Source organism: Lathyrus oleraceus, chromosome 7, assembly GCF_024323335.1.
Source record: "Lathyrus oleraceus cultivar Zhongwan6 chromosome 7, CAAS_Psat_ZW6_1.0, whole genome shotgun sequence".
Taxonomy (NCBI): Eukaryota; Viridiplantae; Streptophyta; class Magnoliopsida; order Fabales; family Fabaceae; genus Lathyrus; species Lathyrus oleraceus.
This window is the reverse complement of record NC_066585.1, coordinates 123,877,675-123,899,724: the sequence shown is the minus strand read 5'-3', so window position 1 is coordinate 123,899,724 and position 22,050 is coordinate 123,877,675.

The window sequence follows — 22,050 nt, the reverse complement described above, 5'->3', positions numbered from 1 at the left end:
TGCGTGATTTAATATAATTGTCAACGTCGCGAAAACCTACAGGGTCACACACAAAGGACGGATTGATGAGAAATAGAGTAACTAAGGAACACCGTAAGGTACGATGCACTTAAGTGGGAGACGAAATATGGTAAGGTACCAAATACTTAAGTGATTTTGGCATATTATGAGATATGGGCCAAAATACACTTAAGTGGGCTTTTTATCTTGAAGCCCACTCAAGTGGTTCTATAAATAGAACCCCTTGGGTAGAAGCATTGTCACTCCACTCAGACTCAAACTCAAGTGAAGACTTGGAGTTTCGTTTCCCTCTCTCTCTCACTCAAAGCCTTCATTCGTACCAGCTAGCACTGAGATTGAAGGAATCCGTTCGTGTGGACTGAGTAGAGACGTTGTCATCGTTCAACGTTCGTGATCGCCCCGTGGATCTGTATCCAAGGTTTTGATCATTACAAGGAATCTGCACCAAAGGTTTGAATCGCCACAAGAGGTAACGATTCTATCACTGGTCATGCCCATTTGTAAGGATCATTAAAGGAGAAGTTTTTATATTCCGCTGCGCCTTGGATGGCAATCCTCCTTCAGTGGTATCAGAGCCACTTACGAAACCATGAAACTGATAACTGTTTTTGTTCTGTATTAATATGATTAAAGACAGAATGAATGAAAGATTAAATTGAGATCGATCAAGTCATATATATGATATATGTAATCCTGATGCAAAATACATTATATATGATATAGTGTTCTCGTTTCGTTCATTCAAACACTCAATGATTGTTTTCCTTTGAGCGATCAATGGTCATTTGCTTCTTGATCTGACATTAGTATGGTGAAGCAATGACGTGTTGATCAATCATACTGAATCAACAATCGAGATATGTTTGACGGTCTGAAATTGGTGCATCAGGGTTAGTGACAACACAAGGGTTGTGTTGTCAGAGAGTTATGCGACTGGGGTTGTGACTGCACAAGAGTTGTGCTTTCTAAACACTTTTTGGAACAGTGTTAACCGGTTAACGCATATGGTTAACCGGTTAACGCAATACGAAATAATTTTTTTTGAGTTTTTCAACAGTGTTAACCGGTTAACGCATTTGGTTAACCGGTTAACGCAAGGCGGAAAACAGTTTTCCAAGACATTTTCAAACAGTGTTAACCAGTTAACGCATTTGGTTAACCGGTTAACGCAAGGCAGAAAACAATTTTTTTCAGATTTCAAACAGTTTTAACCGGTTAACGCATATGGTTAACCGGTTAACGCAAGGAAATTTTCACCCGTTCGGCTAACTCAGTGCTTTAAAAGTATCAAGTGTTGATACGAAAAGCGACATCGATTTTAAATGAATTATTCATTAAAATGTGGTGATCGGTCATCGAGATTTAATTTGATTTTAATTAATTAAAGGAATTCATAATAATAATAAAGTGTTTATTATTGTCTTGTGGTGATCGGTTATGGCCTTAGTCTTCCTTTATTTTGTTTTGGGTTTTAAAATACGACCTGCGTGTCGTGCCTCTCTCTTAATCTCCCAAATGTAACTTCTTTTTCTCATCTCACTCCCTCGTATGTAAAACGAGTTTCTTTTGTAATGTAATGATATGAAGAAAGCAAAGAAGTCAGTGCCAAAGGAGGACAACCTTGAAGATCTTGCTTGGAGAAGCTTAAATCATTGTAGGTTAGCTTAGGTTCTCTCATTGGCCTGGGAGAACAATTGCGCTAGGGGTCATAACTGTTTCATTATGTATGTATGTATGTATGTTGATGCATGTGAATGTATGTTGATGCATGTGAGAGACGGTTTATATGATAAAAAAGCCGGTGAGATCAGAAAATTGCAATTCCCTCAAATTAAATATTAAGTTTATGCTTTCCAAGTTTTAACACTCATCAAGACTAGTAATGGATAATGTAGGTTTCGCCTACGCGAGGTGCATGATCTATATATTAGTAAGGTGCGATGGGATAATTGTAATATCCAACTGTTAAAACAATGGGTCAAACTTAACTAAACAAATTATAATAAGATTATATATATGTTTAGAAGCAAGAGTTGGGAATAATCCATATGATGGATTGGAATAAGGAGTTATTCACCCAACTAAAATTTTCGAGAGTTGTATGAGATACAATTGGAAGGAGTTCCTACCTAAATAACCTAGTTTTGTGTAATCCGCCTACGCGAACTTAGAACGAAGTGAAACATGGATCTCGACCCACTAGAAAATCTTCCAACGGGATTTTCCGAATCAAATGATGAGGGTCATTTGTTTTGAGTAAAATAGTGGGAGCATATTTAATTAAAGGCCTAATTAAATATGTCAATGATACTTATATTTTCATTAATTCTTATGTAGATTACCATGACAACAAACACCTCTAACAACATCTTGCGATCGATCCTTGACAAAGAAAAATTGTCTGGGACAAATTTTCTGGATTGGCACCGAAACTTGAGGATTATCCTCAAACATGATAAAAAGCTGTATGTCTTGGAGACACCTGTTCCTGAAGAGGAACCTCCTAGTTCTGCACCTAAGGCAGAAAGAGATGCTTATAAGAAGCATGTCGATGATGCCAATTGTAACACCTCAAAATTTGCCCTCCTCTCTTGGGACTAGTTTAACATATTGCATTTCATATTTAGGGCATTACTCACTGCATATTGCATGTCATGTGGAAATAAATAAGTCATCCTCCAAAGTCTTTTTCAGAAGATAGAGAGGTGAAGAGATTCAAGCCTGAGGGTCTCATGGATTGATCATCAACCATCTGAAGGTTTGTGCTTCAATTAGGGTTTCTTGGTTCTTCAAGAAGGTTGAGCATTATCTTGTTTGCAAGGACATATCATCATCATCATGGTCTTGTCATCCTCAAGGGGTTCATTGTGCCTGCTCAGATTCTTTGGGATTAGGGTTTTGACCTCTAGTCAACCCTAATCAGTTGCATTCTACCAGTCAGGGATCTTTAAGGAGATGAGGTCTTTCTTGAGGAGGAGATCATCATATGATTTTATTGAGCTTGTACAAGCTAGGGTTTCATTTTGGAGCCATTTCATCAAGTGGTTGAGGCTCAAAATCATCTGTGCATGTTCAAGTCATCTGTCAACCATAAAAGTCAACTGCAAGTCAACTGAGGGTTTGGAAGTGGAGAAATGAGTTTCAACATCTCATTCATGTTCAAAAGAGGCTTATTTGTCATGTCAAATGCATATCTTGAAGAATTTGAGGTCAGATCAAAAGTTGCCAAAAATGGAAAGTGACCTGTAATTGAAAGTTTCCAAAAATGGAAAGGTTTTGGTTCAAATTCAACTTGATTTTACATCATCAAATAAGCTTCAAATGAATTTTTGCCCAACATGAAAGTTGAATATCTCTCTATCCCATTTCCAAAAAGTCCAAGATCATGAATTTATTATGAATGGTTGAGGAGATATGGTCCAATCATTGCCAAGTGTACATGGAACTCCAAATGGCCATAACTTTTGATTCATAACTCCAAATTTGGTGGTTCTTTTTGCATTTTGCTTCTCATGACAAGTAGTTTCTAAAACATCCATCACATTGCATGAAATTTGAACATTTGATCATTTGTGCATTCAAGTCAATTTTGGAGGGAAACTTGAAAATTTAAAATTGATGCATCATGGGAACAAATGACCATTGCTAATATGTGCATGGAGTGTTTTTAAGTGCATTTGATCATTGGTTTGGTACTGTTCACGTTTGGAATTGCCATGTGTAACACCCTTCTAAAATACCCCAAATATTTAATTAAAATAACAATATATCAATCAGAGTAAATATGCAATTAAGGGTGTCACACAATCATTTCACACCATTCACCATAATAACTGTCATGCTCTTTTATTAATTCAAAACATCAATCATTTGCACAAGACGCAGCGGATAGAAATCAAATCAATCATGCAAAACATGTAACACATTACATGTAAAATTATTCAACAAGGTAAAACATCCTGTCCCGATGTTACATCTATCAGAGCATGACCCACTAAGGAGACTACACTAGACTCCAAGCACTAGCTTCTACTCAATCACTGCTCGTTACCTGAAAAATAGTTGTAAGGGTGAGTTCCTCAATCGATATAATAAGCATTATAAAATATCATGCAATGTTAAGTAAATAACACATTAATCACCCTAATCATATCACACATTCGGTAACGGCAACCTCAACTCAAATGGCATACTCAATACCAACACAATTCATACTCATACCCAATGCCAACACAAACACACGTATAATATTGGAATACATCCATTCATATTATACATCATACATACATTATGCAATGAGACTCCATGCATGCGGTACCGACTATTCGTGAACATATAGTTCACCTCACCGATCAAATCCAGATACGGCTACCAAGCCCACTAGTCCCACTCATTTGAGACCTAGTGACTCACTCACTAATTCCTCACCACGGGAATTAGCTACCACCAACTCACTAATTCCTCACTATGGGAATTAGCTACCACCATAAAGACTACAATGTGCATGCTAAATCACCTAGCAATGCAAAATCATCAACAATAATCCACAATGATTTACTCACTAATTCCTCACCATGGGAATTAGCTACCACCATAAAGGCCACAATATGCATGCTAATTCACCTAGCAATGCAACATCATTAACAACAATCCACAATGGACATATGCTCACACTCTAAGCCATAAAACAGTCCATTCACCAACACATGCATAATATATACATTCACAACATTATGCATATTTTCACACATCATCAACACATGTATCAAAATATCATATCATGTCAAATAATTAATCACAGTATTAGCACACTCCACTAATACCTATACTGCTCAAAACAGCGGGAATTAATCCCTATTACATCATACGCCAATATAGGCCAAACACCAATTATGCACACATTATTCAAATATTAATTTTTCCAATTTCCAACAGTGTTAACCGGTTAACGCATCACAGAACACGCTTTCTGGCAAAACTCAACAGTGTTAACCGGTTAACGCCCTGGGTTAACCGGTTAACGCAGACAGAACAGCAATATTTTCACAACTCGCAACAGTGTTAACCGGTTAACGCAAGCAAAACAGCAATACCTCACAATTCCTAACAGTGTTAACCGGTTAACACCCTGGGTTAACCGGTTAACGCAAGACAGAAAGCTGTTCCTGCGTTAACACGAAGCAGAATGCAGAATTCTCCGCATTTTCCGCCGTTGGAGGACTTCCGGACCTCCGATTCCGATTCCGTAAAAAGCTATACGTTCGGGAAATCACAACTCACACAAATACAGATTCAATTACCGCTTTAACACAACTTATCCAACACAATTTTTCAGCATTCAACATTCCAATTAGGGTCAATTCAACGGTTTATCACTACCCATTACATGTTAACCCATAATACCCATTAAACGACGATAAACCCCCCTTACCTGAGTTAATCCGGCGAATCTTTAAGCTTCAAGCTTTTCTCTTCTCCAACCTTCTTCCTCTTGCTCTACCTCTTTGCCCTTTTCCTCTTTTCAGCCGCTTCTCTGCTTTTCACGTGAAAACTCTTTTTACCAAAATGGAACTCTTTTTCCTTATTTCCAACTTATATATTTTCCAATAATTATTATTCCAATAATTATTATTCCAATAATATTAATAATAATAATCCAATAATTCCAATTATTTAATTAAATTAATAAATATAATATTAACTTAAATTAAATAATTATCTTATTTTTATCGGGGTGTTACAACTCTCCCCCACTAAAAGAGTTTTCGTCCTCGAAAACATACCTCAAGCGAATAACTCTGGATAGGACTCCTTCATCTGACTCTCAAGTTCCCAAGTCACATTGCCACTTGCTTGTCCTCCCCAAGCTACCTTCACCAAGACAATCTCTTTACCCCGCAACTGCTTCAACTCTCGATCCTTGATCCTCATAGGTGATGTTTCAACAGTCAGGTTATCTCTCACCTGTACATCATCTACTTGGACCACATGCGACGGATCAGGAATGTACCTCCTCAACTGAGACACATGAAAAACCTCATGCAAATTCGCAAGTGACGGCGGTAAAGCGACACGATAGGCTACCTCCCCTATCCTCTCCAAAATCTGATAAGGACCAATAAATCGAGGTGTCAACTTCTTCGACTTCAAAGCTCGACCAACCCCAGTTATCGGAGTAACACGAAGAAACACATGATCTCCCTCTTGAAACTCAAGTGACTTCCTCCTCTTGTCGTGATAACTCTTCTGACGACTCTGAGCAATCCTCATCTTCTCCTGAATCATCTTAATCTTTTCCGTAGTTTGTTGAACAATCTCCGGTCCAACCACAGCACTCTCACCGGACTCATACCAACATAAAGGCGTCCGACATCTCCTACCATACAAAGCTTCAAACGGTGCCATACCAATGCTCGAATGAAAACTATTGTTGTAGGTAAACTCAATCAAAGGTAAATAACAATCCCAAGCACCTCCCTTTTCCAAAACACAAGCCCTCAAAAGATCCTCTAGTGACTGAATCGTCCTCTCAGTCTGACCATCAGTCTGCGGATGATATGCAGAACTCAATCTCAGCTTAGTTCCCATAGCCCTCTGCAAACCTTCCCAGAACTTCGACGTAAATCTAGGATCTCTGTCCGAAACAATACTCGACGGAATACCATGCAAACTTACAATTTTCTCAATATACAACTCGGCTAATCTCTCTAACGGATAATCCATTCTGATCGGAATGAAATGAGCCGATTTTGTCAATCTGTCAACAATCACCCAAATAGCTTCAAAATTCTTAATCGTCCTCGGTAAACCCGAAACAAAATCCATACTGATACTATCCCACTTCCACTCTGGAATAGCCAACGGTTGCATTAGCCCAGACGGCTTCTGATGCTCAATCTTTGACTTCTGACAAGTCAAACAAGAATAAACAAAACTCGCAATTTCTCTTTTCATTCCCGGCCACCAAAATAACTTTTTCAAATCATGATACATCTTCGTAGCTCCAGGATGAATACTCAGGCCACTACGATGTCCTTCCTCAAGAATACTCTTCTTAAGTTCGGTAACATTCGGAATACACACCCGATTACCAAATTTCAAAACACCATTCTCATCAACTCTGAATTCACCACCTTGACCTTGATTCACTAGAGTCAACTTATCAACCAAAAGCACATCGGATTTCTGACCCTCTCTGATCTCATTCAGAATACTACTCGTTAACTTCAACATTCCCAGTTTAACACTATTGTGAGTCCTCTCACACGCCAAACTCAAGTCTCTAAACTGCTCAATTAAATCCAATTCCTTAACCATTAACATAGACATATGCAATGATTTCCGACTCAATGCATCAGCCACTACGTTTACTTTACCCGGATGGTAATTCAAACCAAAGTCATAATCCTTCAGGAACTCTAACCATCTCCTCTGTCTCATATTCAGCTCTTTCTGATCAAACAAATACTTTAAACTTTTATGGTCACTGAAAACCTCAAATCTTGACCCGTACAAGTAATGCCTCCATAACTTCAGAACAAATACCACGGCTGCCAACTCTAAATCGTGCGTCGGGTAGTTCCTCTCATGAACCCTCAGTTGTCTCGAAGCATAAGCTATAACCTGCTTATTCTGCATCAACACACCACCCAAACCTAACAATGACGCATCACAGTAAACCTCAAATGATTCTGATGGACTCGGTAATATCAGAATAGGAGCAGTAGTCAACCTTCTCTTTAATTCTTGGAAACCTTCTTCACATTTTGAGTCCCAAACCCGAATGATGCTGCAATTGCTGAGGCTCTGGGTATGCTAGCTGGAGTACTTGGGGGAAATCCGAATGTTGTGGGAATGGGAGCTGCTCGTCAACTGAGTGAGTTCCAGAAGAATAATCCTCCAATGTTCAAGGGAGCATACGATCCAGATGGTGCTCAGAAGTGGTTGAAGGAGATCGAGTGGATCTTCCGAGTGACTGAGTGTGCCGATAACCAGAAGGTCAGGTTCGGTACGCATATGATGTCAAAGGAAGCAGATGATTGGTGGGTTGTTACTCGCACTGAGTTGGAAGCTGCTGGGAATGCTGAGATCACCTGGGCTGTATTCAGAGAGAGATTCCTGAGGAAGTACTTTCCAGAGGATGTCAGAGGAAAGAAAGAGATAGAGTTCTTGGAATTGAAGCAGGGCAATCGGTCTGTTACTGAGTATGCTGCTAAGTTCACAGAGCTGTCGAAGTATTACACTCCCTATAATGAGGCTGCTGGGAAATTTTCAAAGTGTGTGAAGTTTGAGAATGGGTTACGTCCCGAGATCAAGCAGGCTATTGGGTATCAGCGGATCAGAGTATTTTCTGACTTGGTTGACTGTTGCAGGATTTTTGAACAGGATTCCAAAGCCAGAGCAGAGAGCTATCAGCAAAGGGTTGATAGGAAAGGCAAGAATCAGACTGATCGTGGGAAACCGTATGCAGCTGGCAAAGGTTTCCAGAGACAGAGTGGGATGAAGAGGCCTAGTGGGGGAGACTCCAGTGCCCCTGCTAAGTGTTACAGATGTGGTCAGGCTGGACATCGTTTCCATGAGTGTACCAGTGCTGAGAAGAAGTGTTTCAAGTGTGGCAAAGGTGGTCACTTGGCTGCAGAGTGCCGGTTGAAGACTATGACTTGTTTCAACTGTGGAGAGGTGGGTCATATCAGTCCGCAGTGTCCTAAGCCGAAGAAAGAGAATCAGTCGGGAGGCAAAGTCTTTGCTTTATCGGGTTCTGAGACTGCTGCAGATGATCGGTTGATCCGAGGTACGTGTTATATTAATGGCTTTCCTCTTGTAGCTATTATTGACACAGGTGCGACTCATTCCTTTATATCTTTGGATTGTGCTGTGAAACTTAAGTTAGAGATATCTGAGATGCTTGGAAGTATGGTGATTGATACTCCTGCGAAGGGTTCAGTGACTACTACTTCAGTTTGTTTAAATTGCCCTTTGAGTATTTTTGGTAGAGACTTTGGAATGGACCTGATGTGTCTTCCACTAGTGCAGATTGATGTTATCTTGGGTATGAACTGGTTGGTGTTTAACCGAGTTTCTATTAATTGTTTTGATAAGACTGTGATCTTTCCTGAGATTGAGGAAGGAAAGGATTTGTTTCTATCAGCAAGACAGGTGAATGAGGCAGTGGCAGATGGGGCGGAGTTGTTTATGCTGTTAGCGACTTTGGAGGCTAAAGATAAACTGGTGATTGGCGATCTCGCTGTGGTGTGTGATTTTCCTGACGTGTTTCCAGAAGAAGTGAATGAATTACCGCCAGAGCGTGAAGTTGAGTTCTCGATTGATTTGGTACCTGGTACTAGACCGATATCGATGGCTCCGTACCGTATGTCTGCTGTTGAGTTAACTGAATTGAAGAGTCAGTTAGAAGATCTGTTGGATAAGAAATTTATTCGTCCGAGTGTGTCACCGTGGGGTGCACCAGTGTTATTGGTTAAGAAGAAAGAAGGTACTATGAGGTTGTGTGTAGATTACAGGCAACTGAATAAAGTAACGATCAAGAATCGGTATCCTTTGCCGAGGATTGATGATTTGATGGATCAGTTGGTTGGTGCGAGCGTGTTCAGCAAAATAGATTTGAGGTCGGGGTATCATCAGATACGTGTGAAAACTGAGGATATTCAGAAGACTGCTTTCAGAACAAGGTATGGACATTATGAGTATTCTGTAATGCCTTTTGGTGTGACTAATGCGCCTGGAGTATTTATGGAGTATATGAATAGGATTTTTCATCCGTACCTAGATCAGTTTGTTGTGGTGTTTATTGATGACATTTTGGTGTATTCGAAATCTGAAGAAGAGCATGCTGAACATTTGAGAGTGGTGTTAGGAGTTCTACGAGAAAAGAAGTTATTTGCTAAACTATCCAAGTGTGAATTTTGGTTAGAAGAGGTTAGTTTTCTTGGTCATGTGATTTCAAGAGGTGGTGTTGCTGTTGATCCTTCTAAGATAGAAGCGGTATCTAAGTGGGAAGCTCCGAAGTCAGTTTCTGAGATAAGAAGTTTTCTTGGACTTGCAGGTTATTATAGGAAGTTCATTGAGGGATTTTCTAAGTTGGCGTTACCGTTGACGATGTTGACTAGAAAGGGACAAGCATTTGTTTGGGACTCAAAATGTGAAGAAGGTTTCCAAGAATTAAAGAGAAGGTTGACTACTGCTCCTATTCTGATATTACCGAGTTCGTCGGAATCATTTGAGGTTTACTGTGATGCGTCATTGTTGGGTTTGGGTGGTGTGTTGATGCAGAATAAGCAGGTTATAGCTTATGCTTCGAGACAACTGAGGGTTCATGAGAGGAACTACCCGACGCACGATTTAGAGTTGGCAGCGGTGGTATTTGTTCTGAAGTTATGGAGACACTATTTGTACGGGTCAAGATTTGAAGTTTTCAGTGACCATAAAAGTTTGAAGTATTTGTTTGATCAGAAAGAACTGAATATGAGACAGAGGAGATGGTTAGAATTTCTGAAGGATTATGACTTTGGTTTGAATTACCATCCGGGTAAAGCAAACGTAGTGGCTGATGCATTGAGTCGGAAATCATTGCATGTGTCTATGTTAATGGTTAGAGAATAGGATTTAATTGAGCAGTTTAGAGACTTGAGTTTGGTGTGTGAGAGTACTCACAATAGTGTTAAATTGGGAATGTTGAAGTTAACGAGTGGTATTCTGGGTGAGATTAGAGAGGGTCAGAAATCCGATATGCTTTTGGTTGATAAGTTGACTTTAGTGAATCAAGGTCAAGGTGGTGAATTCAGAGTTGATGAGAATGGTATTTTGAAATTTGGTAATCGGGTGTGTATTCCAGATGTTACCGAACTTAAGAAGAGTATTCTTGAAGAAGGACATCGTAGTGGCTTGAGTATTCATCCTGGAGCTACGAAAATGTATCATGATTTGAAGAAGTTATTTTGGTGGCCGGGAATGAAAAGAGAAATTGCGAGTTTTGTTTATTCTTGTTTGACTTGTCAGAAGTCAAAGATTGAGCATCAGAAGCCGTCTGGGCTAATGCAACCGTTGGCTATTCCAGAATGGAAGTGGGATAGTATCAGTATGGATTTTGTTTCCGGTTTACCGAGGACGAGTAAGAGTTTTGAAGCTATTTGGGTGATTGTGGATAGATTGACGAAGTCGGCTCATTTCATTCCGATCAGAATGGATTATCCGTTAGAGAGATTGGCGGAGTTGTATATTGAGAAGATTGTAAGTTTGCATGGTATTCCGTCGAGTATTGTTTCGGACAGAGATCCTAGATTTACATCGAAGTTCTGGGAAGGTTTGCAGAGGGCTTTGGGAACTAAGCTGAGATTGAGTTCTGCATATCATCCGCAGACTGATGGTCAGACTGAGAGGACGATTCAGTCACTAGAGGATCTTTTGAGGGCTTGTGTTTTGAAAAAGGAGGTACTTGGGATTGTTATTTGCCTTTGATTGAGTTTACCTACAACAATAGTTTTCATTCGAGCATTGGTATGGCACCGTTTGAAGCTTTGTATGGTAGGAGATGTCGGACACCTTTATGTTGGTATGAGTCCGGTGAGAGTGCTGTGGTTGGACCGGAGATTGTTCAACAAACTACGGAAAAGATTAAGATGATTCAGGAGAAGATGAGGATTGCTCAGAGTCGTCAGAAGAGTTATCATGATAAGAGGAGGAAGTCACTTGAATTTCAAGAGGGAGACCATGTGTTTCTTCGGGTTACTCCGATAACTGGGGTTGGTCGAGCCTTGAAGTCGAAGAAGTTAACACCTCGATTTATTGGTCCTTATCAGATTTTGGAAAGGATAGGAGAGGTAGCCTATCGTATCGCTTTACCGCCGTCACTTGCGAATTTGCATGAGGTTTTTCATGTATCTCAGTTGAGGAGGTACATTCATGATCCGTCGCATGTAGTCCAAGTAGATGATGTACAGGTGAGAGATAACCTGACTGTTGAAACATCACCTATGAGGATCGAGGATCGAGAGTTGAAGCAGTTGCGGGGTAAAGAGATTGCCTTGGTGAAGGTAGCTTGGGGAGGACCAGCAGGTGGCAATGTGACTTGGGAACTTGAGAGTCAGATGAAGGAGTCTTATCCTGAGTTATTCGCTTGAGGTATGTTTTCGAGGACGAAAACTCTTTTAGTGGGGAGAGTTGTAACACCCCGATAAAATAAGATAATTATTTAAATTGAGTTAATAATATATTTATTAATTTAATTAAATAATTGGAATTTTTATTATTATTGGAATCATAATTATTGGATTATTTTTATTATTATTATTGGAATAAAAGTGGAAATCAGTAAAAAGGTTCCATTTGGTAAAAGGGTTATTTTCACGTGAAAAGGGAAAAGAGACAGAAAGTGGACAAAGGAGCAAGAGAACAAGGGTTGAAGGAAGGAAAAGCTTAGAGCTCAGAGATTTGCCGGAATTAACTCAGGTAAGGGGGGTTTATCATCGATTAATGGGTATTATGGGATAATATGTGATGGGTAGTGAGAAACCATTGATTTGCCTCTGATTGAACGATGCATGATGAATTTGTGAACTTTTGGGATGAACGAAATTTGGATTATAATTGAAGAAATTCGTAGGAATTAGAGGTAGAAAGGTTAGCAATTTGTGAAATCGAAAGTGTATGATTCGTGTTAGATGATATGAATGAATTGTGTGTAAAATTTGGACTGTGGAAGGTTGAATTGGATAGATCTCGTAGCAGAGAAAGTCATTGCAGATCTGGAAATTCTGGTTTCTGGTCATACGCGTATGGCACTAGGCAATACGCGTATGAGATGGCTGGTACGCGTATGGATGAGGCCTTACGCGTATGGGTGAGGAAAATGATATTTTGAACGTAGATTTGTCTCTGTTGGTACGCGTATGGGAGAGTGGTACGCGTAGCATACGCGTATGAGGCAGATGATACGCGTATGGGTTGGGCGAGGAAATGCGCCATACGCGTATGGGCATAGGCAATACGCGTATGGGCAGACTTGTGGTTTTTCTGAGCTGTTGTTGTGCAGTTTTTGGTTGTTTAGGCTGAGTGATGTAACTTAGCTGATGTATGATGTAGTAGGGATCATTTCCCGTTGTTTTGAGTAGTATAGGTATTAGTAGAGTGTGCTAATACTGTGATTGTTGTTTGGCATGATGTAATATGCTTTTGTGATAAAATGTGTTGATAATGTGTAATGGTATGCATAATGCTGTGAATGTATCAGTTATGTATGCATTGTGAATAGACTGTTTATGGCTTAGAGTGTGAGCATATGTCTATTCTTGAATTGTTGTTGATGTTGCATTGCTAGGTGATTAGCGTGCATATTGTGGCCTTTATGGTGGTAGCTAATTCCCATAGTGAGGAATTAGTGATGTTAGTCATTTTGGACTGTTGTTGATGTTGCATGCTAGGTGATTTAGCGTGCATAGCATGGCCCTTGGGGTGGTAGCTAATTCCCATAGTGAGGGATTAGTGATGTGAGTCACTAGGTCTCAAATGAGTGGGACTAGTGAGCTTGGTAGCCGTACCTGGATTGGTCGGTGAAGTTGAACTATATGTTCACGAATAGTCGGTACCGCATGCATGGAGTCTCATTGCATAAAATGTGTATGGCGTATAATATGAATGGATGTATTCCAATATTATACGTGTGTTTGTGTTGATATTGAGTATGAGTATGATTTGCATCGGTATTGAATATGATGTTTGAGTTGATGTACCGTACTGAATGTGTTATGTGATTAGGGTGATTAATGTGTTAAATTACTTAACATGACATGATGTTTTATAATGCTTATTATATTGGTTGAGGAACTCACCCTTACAACTATGTTTTCAGGTGACGAGCAGTGATTGAGTAGAAGCTAGTCTCTGGAGTCTAGTGTAGTCCTTAGTGGGTCATGCTCTGGTAGATGTAACGTCGGGATGGGATGTTTTACTATGTTTTCATTTAGTTGTTGGATAACTTTGCATGTAATGTAGTACATGATTTGAATGTTGTTATTTCGTATCCGCTGCGAATTATGCAAAAATGTCTTGGTTTGATTAAATAAATGAGCATGACAGGATATCCAGATGATTGGTGTGAAATGATTGTGTGACACCCTTCGGGGCATAATTACTCTGATTGATATTTTATTATTTTAATTATATATTTGGGGGTATTTTAGAAGGGTGTTACATTAGTGGTATCAGAGCATAGTCGGTCGAGTCGAGTCGTAATTATTCTGTTCCCCTGTACGGGATAGGTGTTGTGTAACCCTATCAGTACTTATTGTTTTAGTTTGTTGGGTTTTCAGAATAGAGATGGCTGGAAGAGGTAGAGATGATGCTGCAATTGCTGAGGCTCTGGGTATGCTAGCTGGAGTACTTGGGGGAAATCCGAATGTTGTGGGAATGGGAGCTGCTCGTCAACTGAGTGAGTTCCAGAAGAATAATCCTCCAACGTTCAAGGGAGCATACGATCCAGATGGTGCTCAGAAGTGGTTGAAGGAGATCGAGAGGATCTTCCGAGTGACTGAGTGTGCCGATAACCAGAAGGTCAGGTTCGGTACGCATATGATGTCAGAGGAAGCAGATGATTGGTGGGTTGCTACTCGCACTGAGTTGGAAGCTGCTGGGAATGCTGAGATCACCTGGGCTGTATTCAGAGAGAGATTCCTGAGGAAGTACTTTCCAGAGGATGTCAGAGGAAAGAAAGAGATAGAGTTCTTGGAATTGAAGCAGGGCAATCGGTCTGTTACTGAGTATGCTGCTAAGTTCACAGAGCTGTCGAAGTATTACACTCCCTATAATGAGGCTGCTGGGGAATTTTCAAAGTGTGTGAAGTTTGAGAATGGGTTACGTCCCGAGATCAAGCAGGCTATTGGGTATCAGCGGATCAGAGTATTTTCTGACTTGGTTGACTGTTGCAGGATTTTTGAACAGGATTCCAAAGCCAGAGCAGAGAGCTATCAGCAAAGGGTTGATAGGAAAGGCAAGAATCAGACTGATCGTGGGAAACCGTATGCAGCTGGCAAAGGTTTCCAGAGACAGAGTGGGATGAAGAGGCCTAGTGGGGGAGACTCCAGTGCCCCTGCTAAGTGTTACAGATGTGGTCAGGCTGGACATCGTTTCCATGAGTGTACCAGTGCTGAGAAGAAGTGTTTCAAGTGTGGCAAAGGTGGTCACTTGGCTGCAGAGTGCCGGTTGAAGACTATGACTTGTTTCAACTGTGGAGAGGTGGGTCATATCAGTCCGCAGTGTCCTAAGCCGAAGAAAGAGAATCAGTCGGGAGGCAAGTCTTTGCTTTATCGGGTTCTGAGACTGCTGCAGATGATCGGTTGATCCGAGGTACGTGTTATATTAATGGCTTTCCTCTTGTAGCTATTATTGACACAGGTGCGACTCATTCCTTTATATCTTTGGATTGTGCTGTGAAACTTAAGTTAGAGATATCTGAGATGCTTGGAAGTATGGTGATTGATACTCCTGCGAAGGGTTCAGTGACTACTACTTCAGTTTGTTTAAATTGCCCTTTGAGTATTTTTGGTAGAGACTTTGGAATGGACCTGGTGTGTCTTCCACTAGTGCAGATTGATGTTATCTTGGGTATGAACTGGTTGGTGTTTAACCGAGTTTCTATTAATTGTTTTGATAAGACTGTGATCTTTCCTGAGATTGAGGAAGGAAAGGATTTGTTTCTATCAGCAAGACAGGTGAATGAGGCAGTGGCAGATGGGGCGGAGTTGTTTATGCTGTTAGCAACTTTGGAGGCTAAAGATAAACTGGTGATTGGCGATCTCGCTGTGGTGTGTGATTTTCCTGACGTGTTTCCAGAAGAAGTGAATGAATTACCGCCAGAGCGTGAAGTTGAGTTCTCGATTGATTTGGTACCTGGTACTAGACCGATATCGATGGCTCCGTACCGTATGTCTGCTGTTGAGTTAACTGAATTGAAGAGTCAGTTAGAAGATCTGTTGGATAAGAAATTTATTCGTCCGAGTGTGTCACCGTGGGGTGCACCAGTGTTATTGGTTAAGAAGAAAGAAGGTACTATGAGGTTGTGTGTAGATTACAGGCAACTGAATAAAGTAACGATCAAGAATCGGTATCCTTTGCCGAGGATTGATGATTTGATGGATCAGTTGGTTGGTGCGAGCGTGTTCAGCAAAATAGATTTGAGGTCGGGGTATCATCAGATACGTGTGAAAACTGAGGATATTCAGAAGACTGCTTTCAGAACAAGGTATGGACATTATGAGTATTCTGTAATGCCTTTTGGTGTGACTAATGCGCCTGGAGTATTTATGGAGTATATGAATAGGATTTTTCATCCGTACCTAGATCAGTTTGTTGTGGTGTTTATTGATGACATTTTGGTGTATTCGAAATCTGAAGAAGAGCATGCTGAACATTTGAGAGTGGTGTTAGGAGTTCTACGAGAAAAGAAGTTATTTGCTAAACTATCCAAGTGTGAATTTTGGTTAGAAGAGGTTAGTTTTCTTGGTCATGTGATTTCAAGAGGTGGTGTTGCTGTTGATCCTTCTAAGATAGAAGCGGTATCTAAGTGGGAAGCTCCGAAGTCAGTTTCTGAGATAAGAAGTTTTCTTGGACTTGCAGGTTATTATAGGAAGTTCATTGAGGATTTTCTAAGTTGGCGTTACCGTTGACGATGTTGACTAGAAAGGGACAAGCATTTGTTTGGGACTCAAAATGTGAAGAAGGTTTCCAAGATTAAAGAGAAGGTTGACTACTGCTCCTATTCTGATATTACCGAGTTCGTCGGAATCATTTGAGGTTTACTGTGATGCGTCATTGTTGGGTTTGGGTGGTGTGTTGATGCAGAATAAGCAGGTTATAGCTTATGCTTCGAGACAACTGAGGGTTCATGAGAGGAACTACCCGACGCACGATTTAGAGTTGGCAGCGGTGGTATTTGTTCTGAAGTTATGGAGACACTATTTGTACGGGTCAAGATTTGAAGTTTTCAGTGACCATAAAAGTTTGAAGTATTTGTTTGATCAGAAAGAACTGAATATGAGACAGAGGAGATGGTTAGAATTTCTGAAGGATTATGACTTTGGTTTGAATTACCATCCGGGTAAAGCAAACGTAGTGGCTGATGCATTGAGTCGGAAATCATTGCATGTGTCTATGTTAATGGTTAGAGAATGGGATTTAATTGAGCAGTTTAGAGACTTGAGTTTGGTGTGTGAGAGTACTCACAATAGTGTTAAATTGGGAATGTTGAAGTTAACGAGTGGTATTCTGGGTGAGATTAGAGAGGGTCAGAAATCCGATATGCTTTTGGTTGATAAGTTGACTTTAGTGAATCAAGGTCAAGGTGGTGAATTCAGAGTTGATGAGAATGGTATTTTGAAATTTGGTAATCGAGTGTGTATTCCAGATGTTACCGAACTTAAGAAGAGTATTCTTGAAGAAGGACATCGTAGTGGCTTGAGTATTCATCCTGGAGCTACGAAAATGTATCATGATTTGAAGAAGTTATTTTGGTGGCCGGGAATGAAAAGAGAAATTGCGAGTTTTGTTTATTCTTGTTTGACTTGTCAGAAGTCAAAGATTGAGCATCAGAAGCCGTCTGGGCTAATGCAACCGTTGGCTATTCCAGAATGGAAGTGGGATAGTATCAGTATGGATTTTGTTTCCGGTTTACCGAGGACGAGTAAGAGTTTTGAAGCTATTTGGGTGATTGTGGATAGATTGACGAAGTCGGCTCATTTCATTCCGATCAGAATGGATTATCCGTTAGAGAGATTGGCGGAGTTGTATATTGAGAAGATTGTAAGTTTGCATGGTATTCCGTCGAGTATTGTTTCGGACAGAGATCCTAGATTTACATCGAAGTTCTGGGAAGGTTTGCAGAGGGCTTTGGGAACTAAGCTGAGATTGAGTTCTGCATATCATCCGCAGACTGATGGTCAGACTGAGAGGACGATTCAGTCACTAGAGGATCTTTTGAGGGCTTGTGTTTTGGAAAAAGGAGGTACTTGGGATTGTTATTTGCCTTTGATTGAGTTTACCTACAACAATAGTTTTCATTCGAGCATTGGTATGGCACCGTTTGAAGCTTTGTATGGTAGGAGATGTCGGACACCTTTATGTTGGTATGAGTCCGGTGAGAGTGTTGTGGTTGGACCGGAGATTGTTCAACAAACTACGGAAAAGATTAAGATGATTCAGGAGAAGATGAGGATTGCTCAGAGTCGTCAGAAGAGTTATCATGATAAGAGGAGGAAGTCACTTGAATTTCAAGAGGGAGACCATGTGTTTCTTCGGGTTACTCCGATAACTGGGGTTGGTCGAGCCTTGAAGTCGAAGAAGTTAACACCTCGATTTATTGGTCCTTATCAGATTTTGGAAAGGATAGGAGAGGTAGCCTATCGTATCGCTTTACCGCCGTCACTTGCGAATTTGCATGAGGTTTTTCATGTATCTCAGTTGAGGAGGTACATTCATGATCCGTCGCATGTAGTCCAAGTAGATGATGTACAGGTGAGAGATAACCTGACTGTTGAAACATCACCTATGAGGATCGAGGATCGAGAGTTGAAGCAGTTGCGGGGTAAAGAGATTGCCTTGGTGAAGGTAGCTTGGGGAGGACCAGCAGGTGGCAATGTGACTTGGGAACTTGAGAGTCAGATGAAGGAGTCTTATCCTGAGTTATTCGCTTGAGGTATGTTTTCGAGGACGAAAACTCTTTTAGTGGGGGAGAGTTGTAACACCCCGATAAAATAAGATAATTATTTAAATTGAGTTAATAATATATTTATTAATTTAATTAAATAATTGGAATTTTTATTATTATTGGAATCATAATTATTGGATTATTTTTATTATTATTATTGGAATAAAAGTGGAAATCAGTAAAAGGTTCCATTTGGTAAAAAGGGTTATTTTCACGTGAAAGGGAAAAGAGACAGAAAGTGGAAAAAGGAGCAAGAGAACAAGGGTTGAAGGAAGGAAAAGCTTAGAGCTCAGAGATTTGCCGGAATTAACTCAGGTAAGGGGGGTTTATCATCGATTAATGGGTATTATGGGATAATATGTGATGGGTAGTGAGAAACCATTGATTTGCCTCTGATTGAACGATGCATGATGAATTTGTGAACTTTTGGGATGAACGAAATTTGGATTATAATTGAAGAAATTCGTAGGAATTAGAGGTAGAAAGGTTAGCAATTTGTGAAATCGAAAGTGTATGATTCGTGTTAGATGATATGAATGAATTGTGTGTAAAATTTGGACTGTGGAAGGTTGAATTGGATAGATCTCGTAGCAGAGAAAGTCATTGCAGATCTGGAAATTCTGGTTTCTGGTCATACGCGTATGGCACTAGGCAATACGCGTATGAGATGGCTGGTACGCGTATGGATGAGGCCTTACGCGTATGGGTGAGGAAAATGATATTTTGAACGTAGATTTGTCTCTGTTGGTACGCGTATGGGAGAGTGGTACGCGTAGCATACGCGTATGAGGCAGATGATACGCGTATGGGTTGGGCGAGGAAATGCGCCATACGCGTATGGGCATAGGCAATACGCGTATGGGCAGACTTGTGGTTTTTCTGAGCTGTTGTTGTGCAGTTTTTGGTTGTTTAGGCTGAGTGATGTAACTTAGCTGATGTATGATGTAGTAGGGATCATTTCCCGTTGTTTTGAGTAGTATAGGTATTAGTAGAGTGTGCTAATACTGTGATTGTTGTTTGGCATGATGTAATATGCTTTTGTGATAAAATGTGTTGATAATGTGTAATGGTATGCATAATGCTGTGAATGTATCAGTTATGTATGCATTGTGAATAGACTGTTTATGGCTTAGAGTGTGAGCATATGTCTATTCTTGAATTGTTGTTGATGTTGCATTGCTAGGTGATTAGCGTGCATATTGTGGCCTTTATGGTGGTAGCTAATTCCCATAGTGAGGAATTAGTGATGTTAGTCATTTTGGACTGTTGTTGATGTTGCATGCTAGGTGATTTAGCGTGCATAGCATGGCCCTTGGGGTGGTAGCTAATTCCCATAGTGAGGGATTAGTGATGTGAGTCACTAGGTCTCAAATGAGTGGGACTAGTGAGCTTGGTAGCCGTACCTGGATTGGTCGGTGAAGTTGAACTATATGTTCACGAATAGTCGGTACCGCATGCATGGAGTCTCATTGCATAAAATGTGTATGGCGTATAATATGAATGGATGTATTCCAATATTATACGTGTGTTTGTGTTGATATTGAGTATGAGTATGATTTGCATCGGTATTGAATATGATGTTTGAGTTGATGTACCGTACTGAATGTGTTATGTGATTAGGGTGATTAATGTGTTAAATTACTTAACATGACATGATGTTTTATAATGCTTATTATATTGGTTGAGGAACTCACCCTTACAACTATGTTTTCAGGTGACGAGCAGTGATTGAGTAGAAGCTAGTCTCTGGAGTCTAGTGTAGTCCTTAGTGGGTCATGCTCTGGTAGATGTAACGTCGGGATGGGATGTTTTACTATGTTTTCATTTAGTTGTTGGATAACTTTGCATGTAATGTAGTACATGATTTGAATGTTGTTATTTCGTATCCGCTGCGAATTATGCAAAAATGTCTTGGTTTGATTAAATAAATGAGCATGACAGGATATCCAGATGATTGGTGTGAAATGATTGTGTGACACCCTTCGGGGCATAATTACTCTGATTGATATTTTATTATTTTAATTATATATATTTGGGGGTATTTTAGAAGGGTGTTACATTAGTGGTATCAGAGCATAGTCGGTCGAGTCGAGTCGTAATTATTCTGTTCCCCTGTACGGGATAGGTGTTGTGTAACCCTATCAGTACTTATTGTTTTAGTTTGTTGGGTTTTCAGAATAGAGATGGCTGGAAGAGGTAGAGATGATGCTGCAATTGCTGAGGCTCTGGGTATGCTAGCTGGAGTACTTGGGGGAAATCCGAATGTTGTGGGAATGGGAGCTGCTCGTCAACTGAGTGAGTTCCAGAAGAATAATCCTCCAACGTTCAAGGGAGCATACGATCCAGATGGTGCTCAGAAGTGGTTGAAGGAGATCGAGAGGATCTTCCGAGTGACTGAGTGTGCCGATAACCAGAAGGTCAGGTTCGGTACGCATATGATGTCAGAGGAAGCAGATGATTGGTGGGTTGCTACTCGCACTGAGTTGGAAGCTGCTGGGAATGCTGAGATCACCTGGGCTGTATTCAGAGAGAGATTCCTGAGGAAGTACTTTCCAGAGGATGTCAGAGGAAAGAAAGAGATAGAGTTCTTGGAATTGAAGCAGGGCAATCGGTCTGTTACTGAGTATGCTGCTAAGTTCACAGAGCTGTCGAAGTATTACACTCCCTATAATGAGGCTGCTGGGGAATTTTCAAAGTGTGTGAAGTTTGAGAATGGGTTACGTCCCGAGATCAAGCAGGCTATTGGGTATCAGCGGATCAGAGTATTTTCTGACTTGGTTGACTGTTGCAGGATTTTTGAACAGGATTCCAAAGCCAGAGCAGAGAGCTATCAGCAAAGGGTTGATAGGAAAGGCAAGAATCAGACTGATCGTGGGAAACCGTATGCAGCTGGCAAAGGTTTCCAGAGACAGAGTGGGATGAAGAGGCCTAGTGGGGGAGACTCCAGTGCCCCTGCTAAGTGTTACAGATGTGGTCAGGCTGGACATCGTTTCCATGAGTGTACCAGTGCTGAGAAGAAGTGTTTCAAGTGTGGCAAAGGTGGTCACTTGGCTGCAGAGTGCCGGTTGAAGACTATGACTTGTTTCAACTGTGGAGAGGTGGGTCATATCAGTCCGCAGTGTCCTAAGCCGAAGAAAGAGAATCAGTCGGGAGGCAAAGTCTTTGCTTTATCGGGTTCTGAGACTGCTGCAGATGATCGGTTGATCCGAGGTACGTGTTATATTAATGGCTTTCCTCTTGTAGCTATTATTGACACAGGTGCGACTCATTCCTTTATATCTTTGGATTGTGCTGTGAAACTTAAGTTAGAGATATCTGAG